Source organism: Heptranchias perlo, chromosome X (assembly GCF_035084215.1).
Source record: "Heptranchias perlo isolate sHepPer1 chromosome X, sHepPer1.hap1, whole genome shotgun sequence".
Lineage (NCBI taxonomy): Eukaryota > Metazoa > Chordata > Chondrichthyes > Hexanchiformes > Hexanchidae > Heptranchias > Heptranchias perlo.
In genome coordinates this window covers 25,322,695-25,343,419 of record NC_090370.1, presented here as the reverse complement: position 1 = coordinate 25,343,419, position 20,725 = coordinate 25,322,695, and the positions used below count along the sequence as shown (strand labels likewise).

At 46.1% G+C, this 20,725-nt stretch overlaps 2 non-coding genes across 2 annotated transcripts; one reads left to right on the top strand and one right to left on the bottom strand.

The window, feature by feature from the left end:
- The first annotated feature begins 106 nt into the window (after positions 1–106).
- Positions 107–195, top strand: trnar-ucg (transfer RNA arginine (anticodon UCG)). The gene is given in 2 exon segments: positions 107–143; positions 160–195. It is a non-coding gene; the product is annotated as a tRNA-Arg (tRNA).
- Positions 196–13,905: 13,710 nt separating this feature from the next.
- Positions 13,906–14,000, bottom strand: trnaf-aaa (transfer RNA phenylalanine (anticodon AAA)). Its single transcript has 2 exons — positions 13,963–14,000; positions 13,906–13,941 (listed from the first exon to the last, which is right to left on the bottom strand). It is a non-coding gene; the product is annotated as a tRNA-Phe (tRNA).
- Positions 14,001–20,725: the final 6,725 nt, after the last annotated feature.

Below are 20,725 nucleotides of genomic sequence, written 5' to 3'. Positions count from 1 at the left end.
CAATAAATGGACAACATCAACAAAGTGAAAGGAAGAGAAAAAAGCAAGCAGTGTCTTAAACACTCCTGCCCCGGTTTAAGATCGTTTGCTGAGCCACTGCTACAGCGGCCGCGTGGCCTAATGGATAAGGCGTCTGACTTCGGTGTTAATCGTGATGTTATCAGAAGATTGCAGGTTCGAATCCTGCCGCGGTCGTTTTTACACTTGTTCCAATGTGCGCCGCAACTGTTTCGCACCGGACCGTTTCTTGCAGGAACGGACCTGATGGAACGGAAATCCGTAAATCCTTTTGCTTGCAGAAGTTGACTCGACATTTTCAATATTGTCGATCTGGGTGCACGGGCAGGACATAGTGTAAAAGTGACTTTATTTCTGCTGTTTGGATTCAGAAATGGTCGGCTAATCCATTGTGCTCTGTCCGTATTGGCTCGAAACCCATCCGTGTCGATATTGTATTGAACTTGTGTTGCGGCCCTCCGTAAGTTTTGTGCAATCAAAATGGGCTTGAATGCTATTATTATCAATCCGACACCGGAGTTTTAAGGCTGTGTCCCTAGATTGTTTATATTTTGTTTTAATATAGACGGATAATTGGAATTTTTCACCTGCTGTAATGGGATAAAGGTCGAGTAGAGAGGACGGATCGGAGATAGATCTTTCTGTCCTTCCTTGCTGCCTCTGGGGTTTCCAGCGAATGAAAGATTAACGGGAACAGCAAATGATAAGGGAGGTGGAACATAAAGGGTTAACATTAACCATCAGGATGAAATCTAATTTCAAAACTTTTTAACAATCTTGAACCTGTCCAGTTATTAGATTTACAGCAAGTCTGTACATTTTTCTGTTAAATTTAATTCCTCCACCCGCTCTTCATCAAGAAAAATTAAATCTGGAGGGAGCTCCCGTCCAGATTTGAGCCCAGGATCTGTCTCATTGTTAACAGTCTCCCGTTTTGAACTCGAATCCCACCCATGGCTCGGTTCCCAGTAACTGCTGCCGAGATTGAAGGACTTCGGTCCCTCCTGCATCTCCTGCATTTTACCATCTCCCGATTATTCGATCAGTATTTGGGAACATGGGAGAAAGCCTGGGTTTAAATCCCGAACATTTAAATCCCCAGCAATCTGCCTGTTGATCCCATTCCACGGTGCCTTTAGTTAACAATAACCGCGGGAGCGCAATTGGAATCCAGTCCGCAGTTTGTTTCCTTCTCTGTTCCTGTTCTCTCTCGGTTTCTCTGAAAGACGATGCACTGTTTGGATCAGGAATCGAGTTCTGATCAGCCCTGTGACAGACAGACAGGAATCCGTCACTGAAACCCCGAGACACAGGGAATGCTGTTCATTCTGTTCCAGGGACACTTCATAAGTCGGTCGAAACCTTCCAATTCCCATTCCCACAAAGGACGGAGCCAAGCGGAGGAGGGACGTGTTTCTCAATGATCGGACAGTGGATGCCATCGAAGTGTGAGTGCCGATGGGTGACTGAGGAACGCCGTGAGGGCTCTGGTTTCAATCCCTTAAACTTGGACCCTTCAGTTCGCGAGTCATGAATGTTGGATAAGAGAGCGGGAGAATTCCCTGCGCTTCTTTAACATCCACCGACAGGGCCTCATTTAACTGGGATAAGTGGACAGAAGCGAAGGCTTTTGGTACCCGCAGTGGAACAAGGTCTAAGTTTTGACAGACGAGAATTATTTCACGATCATTATCGCCCTCTCATTGCTGGGACCTCGAGCCACAATGATGCATTCACGGCGTGCGCCATTATCGATCGGTGAATGTTGCAGCAAGTGAGATACGGGGCGGGAGAGGGACACAGTGCTGCACAGACGGCAGAGAATCGCAATGATACAAATGGACACAAATCGCAGTGATGCACGGGGGCCGGAGGTCTGATTCCCCCATTTAACACACTGGCCCAGTCTCACGGCCCTCCGTCCTCCACCCATCGTTTACCCTGGCTCTCTCAGACAAACGAGACTCGCCCCGGGCCCCTGACCTCTGACCTCTGACACAGGGGCTCCTCCCCCACAGACGGTTAATGCGCTCACCCCCAACCTCCCACACAGACGATCCAGACTCCACCCTCCCCTCTGCCAGAGATCGGCTGTCTTTCTCTACCCCTCCCCCTCCCCCGGGCCGATGCCATGTTGGAGTCCAGAGTCTGAGTTGAGAAAGCGCAGGGCCTCTCCCTCCTCGGAGTATATGACTGTACTACCATCGCTGTCTTTTCTGTGGGACAGGGTCCACCCAGTGCGGGTGATGGAAGAGTCTGGGACATTAGCTGAAAGCTATGATTCTGTGAGTATGGTTGCGTTCGGTTGGTGGTTCATCAGGTTACGGAAGAACTCTGCCACAAGTCCCCAAATGTTAGTGTGGAGGATTTTGGTGAAAAGCGCTGTTGATATTTGAACCCAACAGCCTTTGTTTGCAAGGCAGGTGCTTTAACCACTGAGCCACGGCGCCCACCAGATTTGAATTATTTCCTAACGTTATGGTATTGATACATTTTCCAAGCTAATTTGTTGCGCCTTCTCCCTCAATATGTCTGCGCAACAACATCGATCTTTTGATCATCGGTCTCTGAATGGTAAACAATGGGCATCAGTCATGATCTTCTCTTCCTTATCCCCTGTCAGTACATCTTATATCGAGCTCTATTCATCCTGTTGTATTCCCACACTCTCTCCAGACTATCTGGTCTTATCCTATTACATTTCTCATCTCTTCCCACAAAATGTTGGTGAGTAATTTCTGTGATACACCAGGCCCTGACCTCCTCCTGTGGGTGACCTCCGACAAATACTGCACAATAGTTTAATGTGTGTGTGTTTTACATTCGGAAATGTGTATTAGCGCTCGTCTACCTGGTGTATCGATTCTCACACAAACGGCAATGTTGCTTCAGAGCATTTAAATTTTAGAAAGACTTACTTGATGAGGCAAGTTGTCCCTCTCCATTTCAACAAAATAGAAACAATCCAGGGATACAGACTTAAAACACCGGTGTCGGATTGGTATTAGTCGCTTTCAAGCCCATTTTGATTGTACAAAACTGACGTTGCGCCGCAACAAAAGTTCAATACAATAACGGCACGGATGGTATTCGGACCCAAACCGACAGAGCACATTTCTGAATCCGAACAGTAGAAATAAAGTCACTTTTACAATATGTCCTGCCCGTGCACCCAGATCGACAATGTTGAAAATGTGGAGTCAATTTCTGATAGCAAAGCAATTTACGGATTTCCGTTCCATCCGACTGTGAGAAACGGTCGGGTGCAAAACAGTTTGGGCGCACGTCGGACACATTTGTACCCAACGAGTCAAACGACCGTGGCAAAACTCGAACCTATAATCGTCTGATAGCCACGCGATTAATACCGAAGTCAGACGCCTTATCCATTAGGCGACGTGTCCGACAATAAATTGTTTCACCAAATGACCTTAAACCCTGGGTGATTAAGACTCTGCTTGTATCATTCTCTTCGTCCACATTGTTGATGTTGTTCATTTATTGTTTTCTCTCTTGCAGAGTGAGGGGAAATACAACAAAAGACAAATCGGTCAACTAAAAATATGCAAGGAGAACAACACCGAGCGGAGAATGTGAACAGAATTTACTATCCAAGCAAGACGGGCCGAGTGGCCTCATCCTGTCTTGTAAAATACGAACAATCTCCAATTCTGCTGGGTGAGATATATTATTGACTGATTTTCTTTTTTTGGTAAATATAAACTCGGACGGGGTCCCGCACCACGGGGTAAACGGGTCAGATCCAAACCTGGCGCTCAGTGTTAATGTTAATATTGAGCACGGTATTCTATCCGTGTAATAATAAACTCGCGGGTTTCTTGCGAGATATTCGACACATCCCCTTGCTGTGTGTTTAATCAGGGCAGGGAATATTTTGCTGGTTTAGTGATATTCATTTTTCAGGAAATTAGTGAACTCGTCTCGAAACATGAGTTTTCCAGTTTCTATTTCGCTAAATGGAGTTGAGGTGCAGATCAGCGATGAGCTGCTGTGACTCCGCCGCGCCGGTTAAACCGGAATTCGACGTTTCAGTGAAGTGAAGTGAACCGTCTCAATCCGGTTTATTTATTTATTTCTAACATTGTTTATTTTGAGTGACAGATTTATCGAAAATTCATTGAGAGTTCAGTTGTCAGTTTTCTAATCAGTTGGAATCTGAAGAAGATAAAAATGAGGAAAGAAAAACATTACAAAGGTCCAAACTCGAACTGATACAATCACCTTGTCTTCATTTTTAAGGGTAATTAGTTCTCCCTGCTACCGTGTTCAATATTTATCCCTCCAGTAACATCACTATAACATATTATCTGGTCATTGTCACATCGCTGTGTTTGGGATCTTGCTGTGTGCAAATTGGCTGCCTCGTTTCCGACATATGAGCAGTGACTACATTTCAAAGAGTGGTTCGTTGTCTGTAAAGCGCTTTGGGATGTCCGAGTTTGTGAAGAGCGCAATATAAATGCAATCTTCCTTCCTGTGGCCCCATGTGCCAGGTACCTTATCCGAATCCTGTCGACTGGCGCACACAGGAAACATTGGGGGAAAAATTGGATCAGTGCCGTTTTTGGGCGCCGGGAGCGTGATGCGCTGTTACTCCGCGCCCAATGACCCTTGGGCACGCAGGACGCAAGATCCGGCTGGCTCGAAGACGCACCTGCATTCAGTGTTCCATTCCGGGCCTTGCACGTGGAATCATTGCAATTCACACTTTCCACCGCCCGGGGGAGCTCAATCTCTTGAAGGGAGGATGTTTCTTGGAAATCGCTTGAAGGTCGCTGGCACCTGTTATTTGCTTAAAATAACAGTCCACTGTCCAAACGGAGTCTGAATGGAGATCAGACATTGCACACGTTAAACACAGATGCAGGTTCCATCCCTATGTTTGCACACTGATGAGTTATGTTAAAACATTGTATAAAAGATATACACTGCCAAATCCCACATCCTCCAATCTGCATGCCAGACCTCACCAATCTGCCGATCTGAGTTGGTACCAGATCTGGAGGGTGCATGCACCAAGGTTCTCTGCTGATGCTGAGAGACTGTGGTGCAGGAGTTGAACAGAAGGAGGAGCATGATGTCTCCGCAGGGGTGGGTGCGGGAAAGAGGTCCTCCAGACATTTATCCAAAAGGCAGTGGGAGCAGCGGGGGATGTAGTCAATGCCAAGCGCACATCATCATGAACATGGATGCAGTGCAGGGAGAAGTTCAATGCTTTGACATGAGTGGTCAAGTTGAGTGAGAGCAACTCTCAAGTGGCATCTCCTACCAACTGCACCATGCAATACACCCCCATCCCCCACATACCAACAAACTCTTTCCATCAGTACTCAACTCTTGAAACCAGATGCTTCCTCTCACTCTTACACATTACCAATGTTGCAAGCCGCCCACCCACAACTCATAGGCCACACACACTGGCAGCTATTTAACAATGACAGGCACATCACCCAGACACACGTCCCGCTTTCTTGCAGGTGAAGGTGGCGCATATCAGGAGGCAGCAAGTGGCAGTGGCATTTAGATATGGACCTGTGACCTAACTCCATATCCCCGGCTTAGCCCTATATCCCTTAATACTCGTGGTTCACAGAAATCTATCAATCTCAGATTTAACATTCACAAGTGAGCTGCCATCAACTACCATCTGCAGAAGTGCGTTCGAAACGTCTCCCACCCTTTGCGTATAGAAGCCGAGGTGAAGTGAACGCAACACACCTGGAGAAAAGAAAAAGTCTCAAGATGTTTTGCAGATTGAAGCTAAATATGAATGTATCCCAATTCACGCGACGTCATGAATGCAGAAAATGTTCCTGCCCTGGGCGGTAATCGAACCCCCGCTTCCGGTGCGGCAGGCAAGAATTCGACCACGAAAACACCAATAGCCGAACGACAATCGGCTGCATGTGTCCACTTGGAAACCTGTCTGAAAAAACATACAACCTTCGAGACCGAAAATGAGGGTGTTGAATGAGAGTATTAATACCACGCGGCTTTCGCAGCGCAATCGGTCAGCACGCGGTATTATATAATAGTATCAGGCTCGAGGAATGCCGAAGTGTTGAGTTCCATCTTCCCCTGGAGCATTTTAACCTTTTGCTTCGGAATATTTCCACCGGAGTTCAAGGTACAGCTGGTCTGTTCCATTAAGCATCTCCTTCTTACTGTTCTCATGTGGGCACTTTGGGTCCTCTGGCCGATCGTATTGAAATTGCAGGTGTGAGTTTAGTTGTTCATAGGCGGGAGAGAGAGGCGATTTGCGACAGCATGAAATGGCAAAGGAGGCGGCCCGAGATCTTTAAATCTGAAGAACCGAACAGACAATTCTTCTTTTCGTGAAACAGACATTCTTCTGTTTGAAATGTCGTGTAAAGAATATGGGGATCGGGCGGGAAAATAGAGTCGAGGTCGAAGATCAGCCATGATCTTATTGAATGGCGGAGCAGGCTCGAGGGGCCGTAAGGCCTCCTCCTGCTCATATTTCTTATGTTCTGATGTAACAGCTGACCTGCTCCTCGTGGCTTCGCTGTTTGTTTTGCAATATCTCGCCCCACCTATCCGCTTGATTCAGTTTGTTGCTCCCACTTTCACATTCAACTCGTTTCCAGTCCCTGGTCATGTGATAAAAATAGCGGAGTGCAGAGGTTCATCGCCCGCAGGAAGACCAGCGGTGGAAGGAATGAAAGCAGCGATTTTGCTTCGCCACCAATGAAGAAACGCTCACTTTTCCTTTATTTTTCGTTGTTCTCTTTTAGACCAAACTTTGGGGAAAGTGAAGCGAACTTCAGTGACTGTAAAATCACCAGGGGTTCTGGCTGCACAAGATGAAATTGGAAACATCGGCATCTGAGAGGCTGAAATGGTTAACATTGTTCCCGAGTTTCGGTGAGAGGCGGCACGGATTGATTTGTGGCGCTGAATGTCTCTGCATTCCACCGCCCACGTAGATGATGCTGGAAGTGTCTGCAAGGAGTGGGTTGGGGTTAAAAAGTATCTAATTTATTCGAGCAAATAAATTAAAATTTTCCTACACATCACTTCAAACAGACCTGGGAGAGAGCGCAGGACTCGGAGACTGCTCAAGGCCCAGACTCGAAGGCCGACCCGCACTCCGAGCGGCACAGAGGCAATCGGTGAAAAAAAACAAGGAGTGACGTCAGGACAGCAGGTCGGTGATTGGTTGGCGAGACTTCGTTTTTCTCTCTGATTTCGCGAATTGGATAAAATTGATTTAAAAGCATGAAGTGTAAAACTCCTGGAAGCTCATTAAAATTAAAGCTTAAACTACTTAACTAGAGTAATATAACCAAAAAAAGCCGTATTTAAGGTTTTGGCTTTGTTTCCGTTCATCTCATAAATTAAGGCATGGCAGGGCAGCTCAAACCTGTCGAATGCACGACCTGTGCCATGTGGGAACTCCAGGACTCTTCCCGTGTCCTGGACAAGCACATGTGCAGGAAGTGTCGTCAGCTGGTGGAGCTCGAGCTCCCGGTTTCGGACCTTGAGCAACAGCTGACGTCACTGCAGTGCATCCGCGAGGCTGAGAATTTCGTGCACAGCACGTTTCAGGAAGTGGTCACCCCTCAGATTAAGAGAGTGCAGGCAGAGAGGGACTGGGTGACCGCCAGACAGAAAAGGACGACCAGGCAGCGAGTGCAGGAGTCCCCTGAGGGCATCTCAATCTTCAGCCAGTGTTCAGATCTGGGTACTGGTGGGGGAAAGGGTTCCTCTGGGGAGTGCAGACAGAGCCAAGTCCAAAGCATCATGGGTGACTCAGCTGTAAAGGGGAGGAGGAGAAAGGTCAAGAGAGCAATCGTGATCGGGGATTCGATAGTTAGGGGAGCAGAGAGGCGTTTCTGCGGCCGCAAACGTGATTCCATGATGGTATGTTGCCTCCCTGGTGCCAGGGTCATGGATGTCACTGAGCGGCTGCAAGACATTCTGAAGGGGGAGGGTGAACAGCCAGAGGTCGTGGTCCATATCGGTACCAACGACATAGGTAAAAAGAGGGATGAGGTCCTGCAATCTGAATATAAGGAGTTAGGAATTAAGTTAAAAAGCAGGACCTCAAGGGTAGTAATCTCAGGAATACCCCCAGTGCCACGTGTTAGTGAGTATAGGAATGGGAGAATAGATCAGGTGAATGCGTGGCTGGAGGGTTGGTGCAGGAGAGAGGGATTCAGATTCCTGAGGAATTGGGACCGATTCTGGGGAAGGTGGGAACTGTACAAGCCGGACGGGTTGCACCTCAACAGATCCGGGACTAATAGCCTCGCAGGGGGAGTTGCTACTGCTGTTGGCGAGGGTTTAAACTGGAGTGGCAGGGGGATGGGAACCTGAGCGGGGAGTCAGAAGAGAGTAATGATGAGGGAAGCAAGAGATGGGAGGACCCAAGACCCAGGACAGATGCAGTCAGTAACACAGGGCTCTGGGCTGAGAGTGGAACGTGAGTGACAGTGTGAGGGAGAGGGATTAACATCAGTGGAGATACAGTCAGTAACACAGGGCGCTGGGGGGAGGTAGTTTACTGAGAGAAAGTGTGAGGGAGAGGGATCAATGTCAGTAGAGATACAGTCAGTAACACAGGGCGCTGGGGGGAGAGGGGTTACTGAGTGACAGAGTGATCGAGGTGGATTAACATCAATAGATATACAGTCTGTAACACAAGGCGCTGGGGGAGAGGGTTTCCTGACTGACAGTGTGAGGGAGAGGGATTAAAATCAGAATAGAAAAAGTCAGTGACACGGGGTGCTGGCGGTGAGGGGTTAATGAGAGGCAGTGTGATTAACATCAGTCGAGATACAGGGCTCTGGGGGGAGAGCGGTTTCCTGAGTGAGAAGAATTAACATCAGTAGAGATACAGTTTGTCACACAGAGGCGTGACTGACAGACTCACCTCATCCCCTATCCCATTCATAGCCGCCGATGAGGGCTGAGTGACTTCAGCTTGGAGTCGAGGTTGTAATCGGTTCCATTGATCTGACGGACAGCGACCCAGTGTTTGCTGACGGATCGCAAGGGTCATGCAATCCCAGGGTCACATTGGAGGATTAAACCCCTCAACTCGACACCAAACAAGTGAGAGCGCGCGAGAATCACAGTGGGGAAGGATCACAGTGTGACACAGAAGGGCAGAAGAATCAGCAGTGATGGACAGGGGGGAACATCACAAGGATACACACAGAGGGAGTAGTGGAGAAGGATACACGGGTGGAACGGGGCTTTGGGTCACAGTTGCTGCAACAGGGGACAGGCCGAATTCCCCCATTCCACACACTGGCCTTGTCTCTTCGCCACTCGGCCCCACTGACGTTAATTCCTCTCCCTGTCAGCCCAGTATTGCTGACTGTATCGGTACGGATGTTAATTTCTCTCCCTCACACTGTCGCTACGAAACCACTCTCCACCACAGCCCTGTGTTTCTTCACTGACGTTCATCACTTTTCACCCCACAACGCAGTGTGTTACTGACTGTATCTCGAAGGATATTGGTCCCTTTCCCTCAGTGAGCTGCCGACCACAGACACAGACATTCTAGACTCCGCCCAATTGTTGGCACAAGTGCCCGGATGTTGATGAGGAGCACTTTGCCAGAAGCACCGCTGGGATTTGACGTGAGGGTATGGCATTGTTGAGATTTGAACCCAGGAACCTTCATGTTTATACGACAGAGTGCTTTAACCACTGATCCACGGCGCCCACATGTTTCGAGTTGTTTCCGAATGTTGTGGTGTTCATACATTTGCCAAGTCACTTTGTTGCGCCTTCTCCCTCAATATGTCTGCGCAACAACATCAATCTTTTGATCATCGGTCTCTGAATGGGAAACAATGGGTATCAGTCATGATCTTCTCTTCCTTATCCCCTGTCAGTACAAGTTATATCTGGCTCTATTTATCCTGTTGTACTCCCACACTCTTACTCTCTCCAGACTATCTGGTCTTGTCCTGTTACATTTCTCATCTCTTCCCACAAAATGTTGGTGAGTAATGTCTGTGATACACCAGGCCCTGACATCCTCCTGTGGGTGACCTCCTACAAATACTGCACAATAGTTTAATGTGTGTGTGTTTTACATTCGGAAAAGTGTATTAGCGCGAGTCAACCTGGTGTATCTGTTCTCAGACAAACGGCAATTTTGCTTCAGAGCATTTAAATTTTAGAAAGCCTGACTTGGTAAGACAAGTTGTCCATCTCCATTTCAACAAAATATGAACAATCCATGGATACAGACTTAAAACACCGGTGTCGGATTGGTATTAATAGCTTTCAAGCCCATTTTTATGATAACAAAACTTACATGGGACCGTAACAAAAGTTCAATACAATAACGACTCGGATGGGATTCGGACCCATACGAGCAGAGCACAATGGATTCGCCGACCATTCTGAATCGAAAGAGCAGAAATAATGTCACTTTTACACTATGTTCGGAAAAGAAAGTAATTTCGGGATTTCGGTTCCATCAGACTGTTCGAAACGGTCGGGTGCAAAACAGTTGGGGCGCACGTCGGACAAATTTTCACACAGCGAGTAAAACGACCAAGACAGGATTTGAACCTGCTATCTTTTGATAACAACTCGATAAATACCGAAATCAAAGGCTTTATCCATTGGACCACGCGGCCGATGACAAATTGCGGCTCCAGACAGGTGCAGAAAGGTAGTGAATTTAATGAGTGTGTCCGGGATAGTTTTGGATAGCAGTGTGTCCAAGAGACAACAAGGGGGCAAGCCATTCTCGATTTTGTAATGAGAAATGAACCAGATTTAGTTAAAAGCTTGACTGTGCGTGAACATCTGTCCAAAAGCGATCATAACATCATCGAGTTCAATGTAATACTTGAAAGGGAAAAAAAATGAATCAGCTGCGAAGATTCTGGACTTGGGTAAGGCCGACTTCAATGTGATGAGACAGAGACTGTCCACAGTAAACTGGGCAAATCTGTAAAACGACTGATGATCAATGGGAAATGTTTTAAGAAACATTTAACGTGATACAGAATCAGTTTATACCCATGAGGGGCAACAACTCTACTTGCCAAAACAAACCAGCCATGGACAACGAAAGAGGTAAGGGACAGTATAAGACATAAGGAAAGGTCACACAAAAAAAGCAACAAATGGAACAGATCCTAGCGAATGGGAAAGATACAAAGATCAACACAGGGTCACAAAACAGATCGTAAGAGCTGCAAAAAGAGAGAATGAAAAGAAACTTGCAAGGGATATCAAAACCAATACGAAGAACTTTTCGAGTTATATTCGTTAAAAGAGGGTGGTCAGGTGCAGTGTTGGCCCCTTAAAAACTGAAAGTGGGGATAAGATCATTGACAATGGGAAAATGCGGACGTGTTGATTAATTATTTTGCGTCAGTATTTACAGTAGAAAAAGAGGATAGCATCCTGGAAATCCCAAGAAAACTAATATTGAATCGGGGACAGGGACTCAATGAAATTAATATAAGTAAAATAACAGTAATGAAGAAAATAATAGCACTAAAGAGTGACAAATCCCCAGGACCAGATGGGGAGTGTCAATGGATGTTATTTATATGGACTTCCAGAAGGCATTTGATAAAGTCGCACATAAGAGACTGTTAGTTTGGATAGAAGCCCATGGAATCGAGGGAAAAATACGGACTTGGTTAGGAAGTTGGCTGAGAGAATGGCGACTGAGAGTAGGGATAATGGGTAGGTACTTACATTGGCAGGATGTGACTTGTGGAGTCCCGCAGGGATCTGTCTTCGGGCTTCAACAATTCACAATATTTATTAACGACTTAAATGAAGGCATGGAAAGTCTCAAATCTAAGTTTGCCGATGACACAAAGAGTGATGGCATTGTAAGCAGTATAGATGAAAACATAAAATTACAAATGGATATTGATCGATTAAATGAATGGACAAAACTCTGGCAAATGGAATACAATACAGGCAAATGTGAGGTCATCAACTTTGTATCAAAAAAGGATAGAACAGCTTACTTTCTAAATGGTGAAACGTTAAAAACAGTGGATGTCCAAAGGGACTTCGGGGCTCAGGTCCACAGATCATTGAAGTGTCATGAACAGGTGCAGCAAATAATCAAGAAGGCAAATGGAATGCTGGCCTTTATATCTGGAGGACGAGAGCACAAGCGGAGAAAAAATATTCTGCAGCTGCACAAAGCCGTGGTTCGACCGCACCTGGAGTAATGTGAGCAGTTCTGGGCACCGCACCTTCGGAAGGACATATTGGCCTTGGAGGAAGTGCAGGGTAGGTTTACTAAAATGACACCTGGACTTCAAGGATTCAGTTACGAGGAGAGATTACACAAATTGAGGTTGTATTCTCTCGAGTTTAGAAGGTCAAGGCGTGATTTGATCGAAGTTTATAAGATATTTCGGGGAACAAACCGGGTGGATAGAGAGAAACTATTTCCGCTGGTTGGGGATTCTCGGAGTAAGTGGCACATTCTGAAAATTAGAGCAAGACCTTTGAGGAATGAGATTAGAAATCATTTCGACACACAAAGGGTGGTCGAGGTTTGGAACTCTCTTCTGCAAAAGCCAATTGATGCTCGCTCAATTGCTAAATTTAAATCTGAGAGAGATCGCTTATTGGCAAACAAAGGTATTAAGGCATTTGTGCGAAAGGCAGGTATAAGGAATTAGTTCACAGATCAGCCATGATCTTATCAAATGGCGGAGCAGGCACGAGGGGTTGAATGGCCTTCTCCTGTTCCAATATTCCTCTGTTCCTAATTTATTCGAGCAAAGAAATCAGATCAGCACAACTAAACTCAGTGTTAACCATCCAATTAACAAGCTGCAGATAACTGCACCAATCCAAACATTTCCAGGTAACGATGGAAGAGACTCACTTTGAAGCAGTTTCGACACAAAGCAATCTCTGTACATTCAAGGGACGGGTGGTGCAAACGGGCAATCAGTGGTCTTTCCAACTGATATTCTACTGTCCAAATGTTTCTGGTAAAACAATGATCAGAGAAGAACAAAGCCCTTTTCTGAGAATGCTCAACAATGGTCAACATATTGACAAAACATCGCAGGGATCGACTCTCCGACAGTTATTATTCCGCTGGAAAGGCAGAACTTGCCAGCTGTTCGAAAATTGATAGCCTGAGCAGGGACTTGAACCCTGGGCCCTCAAATCACTACTTTGCGAAAAGGTCTGATGTTTTACTGACTGAGCTTTCCAGGCCGCCCGATGTTTATTCTTCTATCATGCAGATTCATGGTTGGTCTCTGAATTTTCCCTTGAGGAACGTCGACATGGGGTCCGTTTTGCAAAATTCTCAGTCACGTTTTGAGGAGAATCCTCGTTTGTGTTGAACCTGATGTGAGAAACATGGAGAGGAAACTCGTGAGTTTACAATTCTTCTTGTTTGTGCCAAATGTCCTGTCATTCGTTCGCACTAATTAAAAAAACACTTTACCCAGTGCCTCAAAAGCTGAACTTGTCCCACACGGGAGCAGGAAATGGTCTCCCGACCTGTCAAAGGATCAACAACTGAAAGCGGAATAATTCCACCCGTTACTCAGTGACACCGGGCAACACATTAACCTTCCGAATTTTCCTACACGACATTTCAAACAGAAGAATGTCTGTTTCACGAAAAGAAGAATTGTGTGTTCGGTTCATTAAATTTATAGATCTCGTGCCGCCTCCTTTGTCATTTCATTTTGACGCCAATCGCCCCTCTCCCGCCTATTTGCAAATAAACTCACACCTGCTATTGTCATACGGCCGGCCAGAGAACCCTCAGTGCCCACAGGAGAACACGAAGAAGGAGATGCTTCATGGAACACACCAGCTGAATCTTGAACTCGGGTTGAAATGTTCAGAAGCAAAAAGTAAAACTGCTCCAGGTGAGGATCGAACTCACAACCTCGGCATTGCTCGAGCCGGATACTGTTATTTTAGTACCGCGCGCTGACCGATTGCGCGACTGGAGCCCCACGTGGGTTCGGCGCGCAGCAAACAGCCTCATTTGCGGCCGGTGAGACTGTTAGTTCTTCCAGTCTGTTTCCAAGTGAACACATGCAGCAAACTGCCGTTCGGACATTGGTGTTTCATTGGTCGAATTCTCGCCTGTCTCACAGGAAGCTGGGGTTCGATTACCGCCCAATGCAGGGGCATTTTCATTCGGTATTCATGAAATCGCGTGAATTGGGATAAATTCATATTCAGCTTCAATCTGCACAACATCTTGAGACATTTTCTTTTCTCCACGTGTGTTGCGTTGACGAAACCTCGTCATTCTGTCCTCGAGAGCTGAAACAGGCTCTGGAATTCAGTCAATCCTGCCTTCTGCATCGCTGAAACGATGTGAGAAGCAAATGAGTGAATTTTCAACAAAAGTGGCGCCAGAACACCGCTCGATTGGGATTTGAACCCGAGACCTCTCGCATAAATGATCAGCAAAACCGCCCGCAGCGAGGATTCTTCCCCACGACATCCCAGCCGCCACGAATTGGGTCGTGCAACCAGTGTGCAATTCGCAACCACCCACAGCCGACCGGCCAGCCTTTCAGGCCCCATCTGATTATCCAATCTCGTTTTCTATTCCGATGTTCAGCAGTGTCAAGTTGAGCACGAACTATTTCAAGTCACCAATATTAGGCTCTCTTTACCACATTCGTTTTGAATGAACGACTTGTATTATCAAGTAAAACTTTGCAGAATTTACTGCTCTGAAGCTACATTGTCATCTGTCTCGGCATCCACAGGTTATACACTGAACCATGAGGAGAATAAAGTTGCTAATTTTTCACTGTGAGGGAGAAGAGAGATAAATGTGGAGACATTAGCTTCGAATTCATCAGCTGGGATGCACTTTTGCTTCTCCGACCGTCTCAGTCTTTCTTTCTTTACCCTTCTCTGTTGGTTTTGCAGGTTCGATCAGCCTTGGCCGTTCAAGGAAGCCTGAGAAGTCCATCAGGGGAAAATACAAAGAGTCAAGAGACTGAGACAGGGAGAGATAGAGAGATTAAAGTACAGGAAAAAAGAGTGTAAATGTCAACTTTTGCGAATTAGCAGAATTAAAGATGGAGCTGGGAACAATTCCTTCATGTATTTTGAAATCTTGCAAGAGACCATCGGGCTTTCAATTCAAAGTGTCCATGTTGCGGAGTATCTCTCCTCGAGTTGGAAAACTGATCATTTAATTTGAACTCAAACAGCTGCGATGCAAGGAGAATGCGACAATCCCGAGGATAACCCCATTAGATTACAAGTCCGACTGCTTAACCATTCAACCATTGCTGCACGAGTGTACATTAGAATGCGTACGGTTATCACAGGCGATCTGGCAGACTGTAAATTCTTTCAGACAGGTTTCCAAAGCGACAAATGTAATTTGTTGCCGTTCAGGCATTGGTGTTTAAGCAGGAGAAATCTCGCTTCTATTGCAAGTCAGTTGGATTCGATTCCCGGCCATTACAGAAACTTTTTGCATTGTGCACCCATGAGATTGCCTGAATTGGGATCAATTAACATTCAGATTCAGTCCACACACCATCCTGAGACATTTTCTGTTCTGCCCGTATGTTGTGTCGACAAACCCTTTACATTCTGTCCTTTGGTTCTCAAACATGCTCTGAATATGAATCAATTCTGCCATCGGCAACGCTGAAACGATGTGAGAAACCAATTGGTGATTTTTGACTAAAATAGTGACACAGAGGGAGATCGCCTGGCATTTGAACCTGATGCTCGTCTGTCATTGGAGACTCTCCCATTTCAATCTCCATCTACGGGCTGAGTCTGAATAAATCCGTCAGCTTGTGATTCTTTGCGAGAGAGCGGGAGATGTTGAGAAATGAGCTGAAGATTTCCCTCGATTTATTAATAGTGCACATTCTCGCATACATTAGATAATGGACATTCACATGGACTTTAAACGCTTTATATTTGTTGATCACACGCTGCTTGAGGGAGGAGCGGCTCCGGGTTTGTTGGAAAGACTGTGCTTGTGCGCGGAGCAACGGGCCAAATGGCCGAGGGGACCTGTTCGGTCCCGAGTCCATCACAGCCTCAGACTGACGAAAGGAAGGGGCGGTCAGTGAAAAAATGGGCGAAGATGTAGTTACTGAGTAGATTTTGAAGGTAGGTGGGTCAGTTAGCAAGGTCACTGAGAGACGATGGATTTTGCAGATGACAGGATGAATAGACACAAATATCTCATCTCCCCGCCTCTTTCAGCAGCTGAATAACTTAATGCTCAAGAGATGTTCTCACTGCCGAAGACCCATTATCTCGAGTCACACTGTCCCTCCAATCCTGCACACGTTGCTTAGCTTTGAAACTGTACATCACCCCCGTGCTCGCTCACCTACATTGGTTCCCAGTTCGCCAATGTCTCGAAGTTAAAATCCTCTTTCTTGTGTTCAGATCCCTCCGTGGCCTCGCCTCTCCCTATTGATGAAACCACCCCCAGCCCGACAACCCTCCGAGATCACTGTGTTCCTCAAATTATGGCCTCTTTTGCACTCCTGATTTTAATGGCTCCACCACTGGCGGTCTTGCCTTCAGCTGCCTGGGCCCAATTCTCTGGAATACCTGATTTAAACCCCGTCGCCTCTCTCTCCTCCTTTATGACGCTCATTACAACCGACCTTTTTCACTAAGTTTTATTTAACCTGTTCGAATATCTCCTTTTGTGGATCTGTGTCAAATGTTATCTGATTACGCTCCTATGAAGCGTCTTGGGACAGTTTATTGTGTTAAAGGCCCGATATAAATGTGAGTTGCTATTAATTGTAAGGTCTCCCATCATTTAAAGAAGTAAGGATGTGACAGTAAGCTTGGTAACTCCGAAGTGTCTATTGCTGCACCCGATTCCCCGTTTCCATCAGCAGCCCAGATGCACGCTCTCGAGAGGATGTGTCTGGTGAGACTGAGGGTAAATCACAGGGTGAAGCACCGAGCACCAGTGAGCAGGAGGAGCTGGAAATAATCATGATAATTACTGTTACACACAAACTTTGAACAGCCTATACGTTAAAGAATGACCCAATATAAAACCAATCGCCAGTTCCAGAGTCGATGTACTCGGGTCGTGATTTGCACACTGTTCTGACTCACTTGGTACCAGACGCGCTGCCGTCAACAGTAAAGAGTTGGAGCCGGATCCAGAAGAGTGAAATCAGGACCGACCTCTGCGGAGTACCCAGAGTTTGGGAGGCCAATTAAGAGCAGCAGCCAGAGCGGTTTCTAAACTAGCCGCTGATGCCTGAGTGAAGCGAGTCCCATTCCGAGCCGTTTCTGCCAGCCGCCTGCCGGGCCTCGTCGCACGGAAGGGGACCGATTCAGGACTAACTCCCACACACAGATTTCAGTCAGGAAGGCTGTCTCCAGTATTGGCTCAGGTGGTCGAGCGATCTAAAACGCGGTGTTTAGTTCACGATTTCTTCTGTAGATGGGGGTTTAAATTGCACTTAGAACATTGTAATTTTTATTCACTTACGGAGTTATTTCTGTGCATTCGGCTGGAGGTCCTTTTTCCTGCCCAGTGAGATTTGCCCCTTCAAAAAAATCAACCCGCCCTCCATCCACGGCAGTCTTTGACGTCCATCGGTTTATGGTAAAACCGAGCTTTAAACTAAAATATACAATACAAAAACACACGGCGGGTCATTCAATATAAGCGGAGAGAAGAGGCAATTTTAATTTCGGCTCTACTGATTTAAACATTAAATAAACGAACCGTTTGTAAACAGCAAAGGAAGTGACAGAACTGGGAAAAGTGACCTTGCTAACTGACCCTTCTACCAAAAAATCTACTCAATAACTGCTCTTCGCCCATTTTTTCACGAACCTCTACTTCCTTTCGTGAGTCTGAGGCTGTGATGGACTCGGGGAACAAAAATGTCCTCTCCGCCATTTGGCCCTTTGCTCCCCGCACAAGCACAGTCTTTCCAACAAACCCGGATGTACCAATGCGCTCCTCCCTCCAGCAGGCTGTGATCGATAAATAAAAATTGTTGAAAGTCTGTGTGAAAGTCCATTATCTAATATATGTGAGAATGTGCACTATTAATGAATCCACGGAAATCTTCAGCACATTTCTCAACATCTCCCGCTCTCTCGCAAAGAATCACAAGCTGACGGATTTATTCAGACTCAGCCCGGAGATGGAGATTTAAATGGGAGAGTCTCAAATGACAGACGAGCATTTGGTTCAAATGCCAGACGAGCCCCCTCTGTGTCACAATTTTAATCAAAAATCACCAATTGGTTTCTCACATCGTTTCAGCGTTCCCGATGGCAGAATTGACTTATATTCAGAGCATGTTTGAGAACCAAAGGACAGAATGCAAAGTGTTCAACGACGCAACATCCAAGCAAAAAAGAAAATGTCTCAAAATGGTGCTGGACTGAATCTGAATATTAATTGATCCCAATTCAGGCAATCTCATGGGTGCTTCATGCTAAAAGTTTCCGGAATGGCTGGGAAACGAAACCTACTGAATTGCAAAGAAAGCGAGATTTCCACCACTTAACCCTCAATTTCTAAACGGCAGCACGTTACATATATCGCTTTGGAAACCTGTCTGAAAGAATTTACAGTCTGCCAGATCGCCTGTGATAACCGTTTGCATTCTGATGCATAACCGTGTAGAAATGGCTGAATGGTTAAGGCTTTCGGCTAATAATTTAATCGCCTTTTCCGAGGCATGTTCATATCTTCCTTGCATCGGAAGTGTTTGGGTTCAAGCGAAATAATCGTCTTTCAAACTCTCGGAAAGATTCTCCGCAACGCGGGCACTTTCAGTTGGAAATCTAATGTTCTCTTGCAGGATTTCAAAATACATGAAGGAATTGCTCCCAGCTCCATCTTAAATTCTGCTAATTCGCAAAAGTTGACAATTGCACTCTTTTTTCCTGTACTTTAATCTCCCTGTCTCAGTCTCTTGAATCTTTGTATTTTCTTCTGGTGGACTTCTCAGGCTTCCTTGAACGGCCAATGCTGATCGAAACTGCAAAATCAACAGGGAAGGGTCAAGAAAGAAAGACTGAGACGGTAGGAAAAGCAAAAGTGCATCCCAGCTGATGAATTCGGAGCAAATGTCTCCATATTTATCTCTCTTCCCCCTCACAGTGAAAAGTTAGCAATTTTATTTTCCTTATGGTTCAGTGTATAACCTGCGGATGCCGAGACAGATGACAATGCAGGTTTAGAGGAGTAAATTCTGCAACGCTTTACTCGAGAATATAAGTCGGTCATTCAAAACGAATGTGGTAAAGCTCGTCCAATATTGGTGACTTGAAATAGTTAGTGCTCAACTTGACATTGCTGGACATCGGAATAGAAAATGAGATTGGATGGACAGAAGAGATTGAAAGGCTGGCTGGTCGGCTGTGGGTGGCTGCGAATTGTGCACTGGCTGCACGGCCTTGTTCCTGGCGGCAGTTTGGTCTTGGGGTATAATTATCGCTTACGGCGGTTTTAATGATTGTTTGTGCGAGAGGTCCCGGGTTTAAATCCTAATCCAGCACGGCTGTTTCGCAACTTCCGGTGAAAACTCACTCATTTGCTTCTCACATTTTTTCAGCGATACAGAAGGCAGGATTGACTGAATTACAAAGCAAGTTTCAGCTCCAGAGGATAAAATACCGAGGTTTCGTCAACGCAACACACGTGGAGAAAAGAAAGTGTCCCAAGATGGTGTGCAGATTGAAGCTGATTGTGAATTTATCCCAATTCACGCGATGTCATGAATGCAGAATGAAAATGCTCCTGCATTGGGCGGTAATCAAACCTCTGCATCCTGTGTGACAGGCAAGAATTTGACCACGAAAACACCAATGGCCGAACGGCAGTTGGCTGCATGTTTCCACTTGGAAACCTGTCAGAAAGAACATGCAATCTCACAGGCCCAAAATGACGGTGTTTGGTGGAACTAAATCGTACGCAGTGCGAGTGGTGCAATCGGTTCGCGCCCAGTACTTAAATAACAGTATTAGGCTCCAGTAAACGCCGAGGTTGTGCATTCGAGCCTCACGTGGAGCAGTTGAACCTTTTGCTTCTGAACACTTCCACCCGAGTTGAAGACACAGCTGGTCTGTTCCATGAAGCATCTCCTTCTTCGTGTTCTCATGTGGGCACTGATGGTCCTCTGGCCGGCCGTATTGCTATAGCAGGTGTGACCTTATTTGTTCATAGGCGGGAGAGGGGGCGATTGGCGACAGCATGAAATGGCAAAGGAGGCAGCACGCGATCTTTAAATTTAATGAACCGAACACACAATTCTTCTTTTCGTGAAACAGACATTCTTCTGTTTGAAGTGTCGTGTCGGAAAATTCGGAAGGTTAATGTGTTGCCCGGTGTCACTGAGTAACGGGTGGAATTATTCCGTTTTCAGTTGTTGATCCGCTGACAGGGCGAGAGACTTTTTCCAGCTCCCGTGTGGGACAAGTTTAGCTTTTGAGGCACTGGGTAAAGTGTTGTTTTTCATTGGTGCTCACGAATGACAAGACATTTGGCACAAACAAGAAGAATTGTAAACTCACGAGTTACCTCTCCATGTTTCTCACATCAGGTTCAAAACAAATAAGGATTTTCCTCAAGACATGAATGAGAATTTTATAAAACGGACCCTCACTCTTGTTCGACGCCCATAGAGATAATTTAGAAACCTACCATGAATCTTTATGATGGATGCGCACCAAACTATAA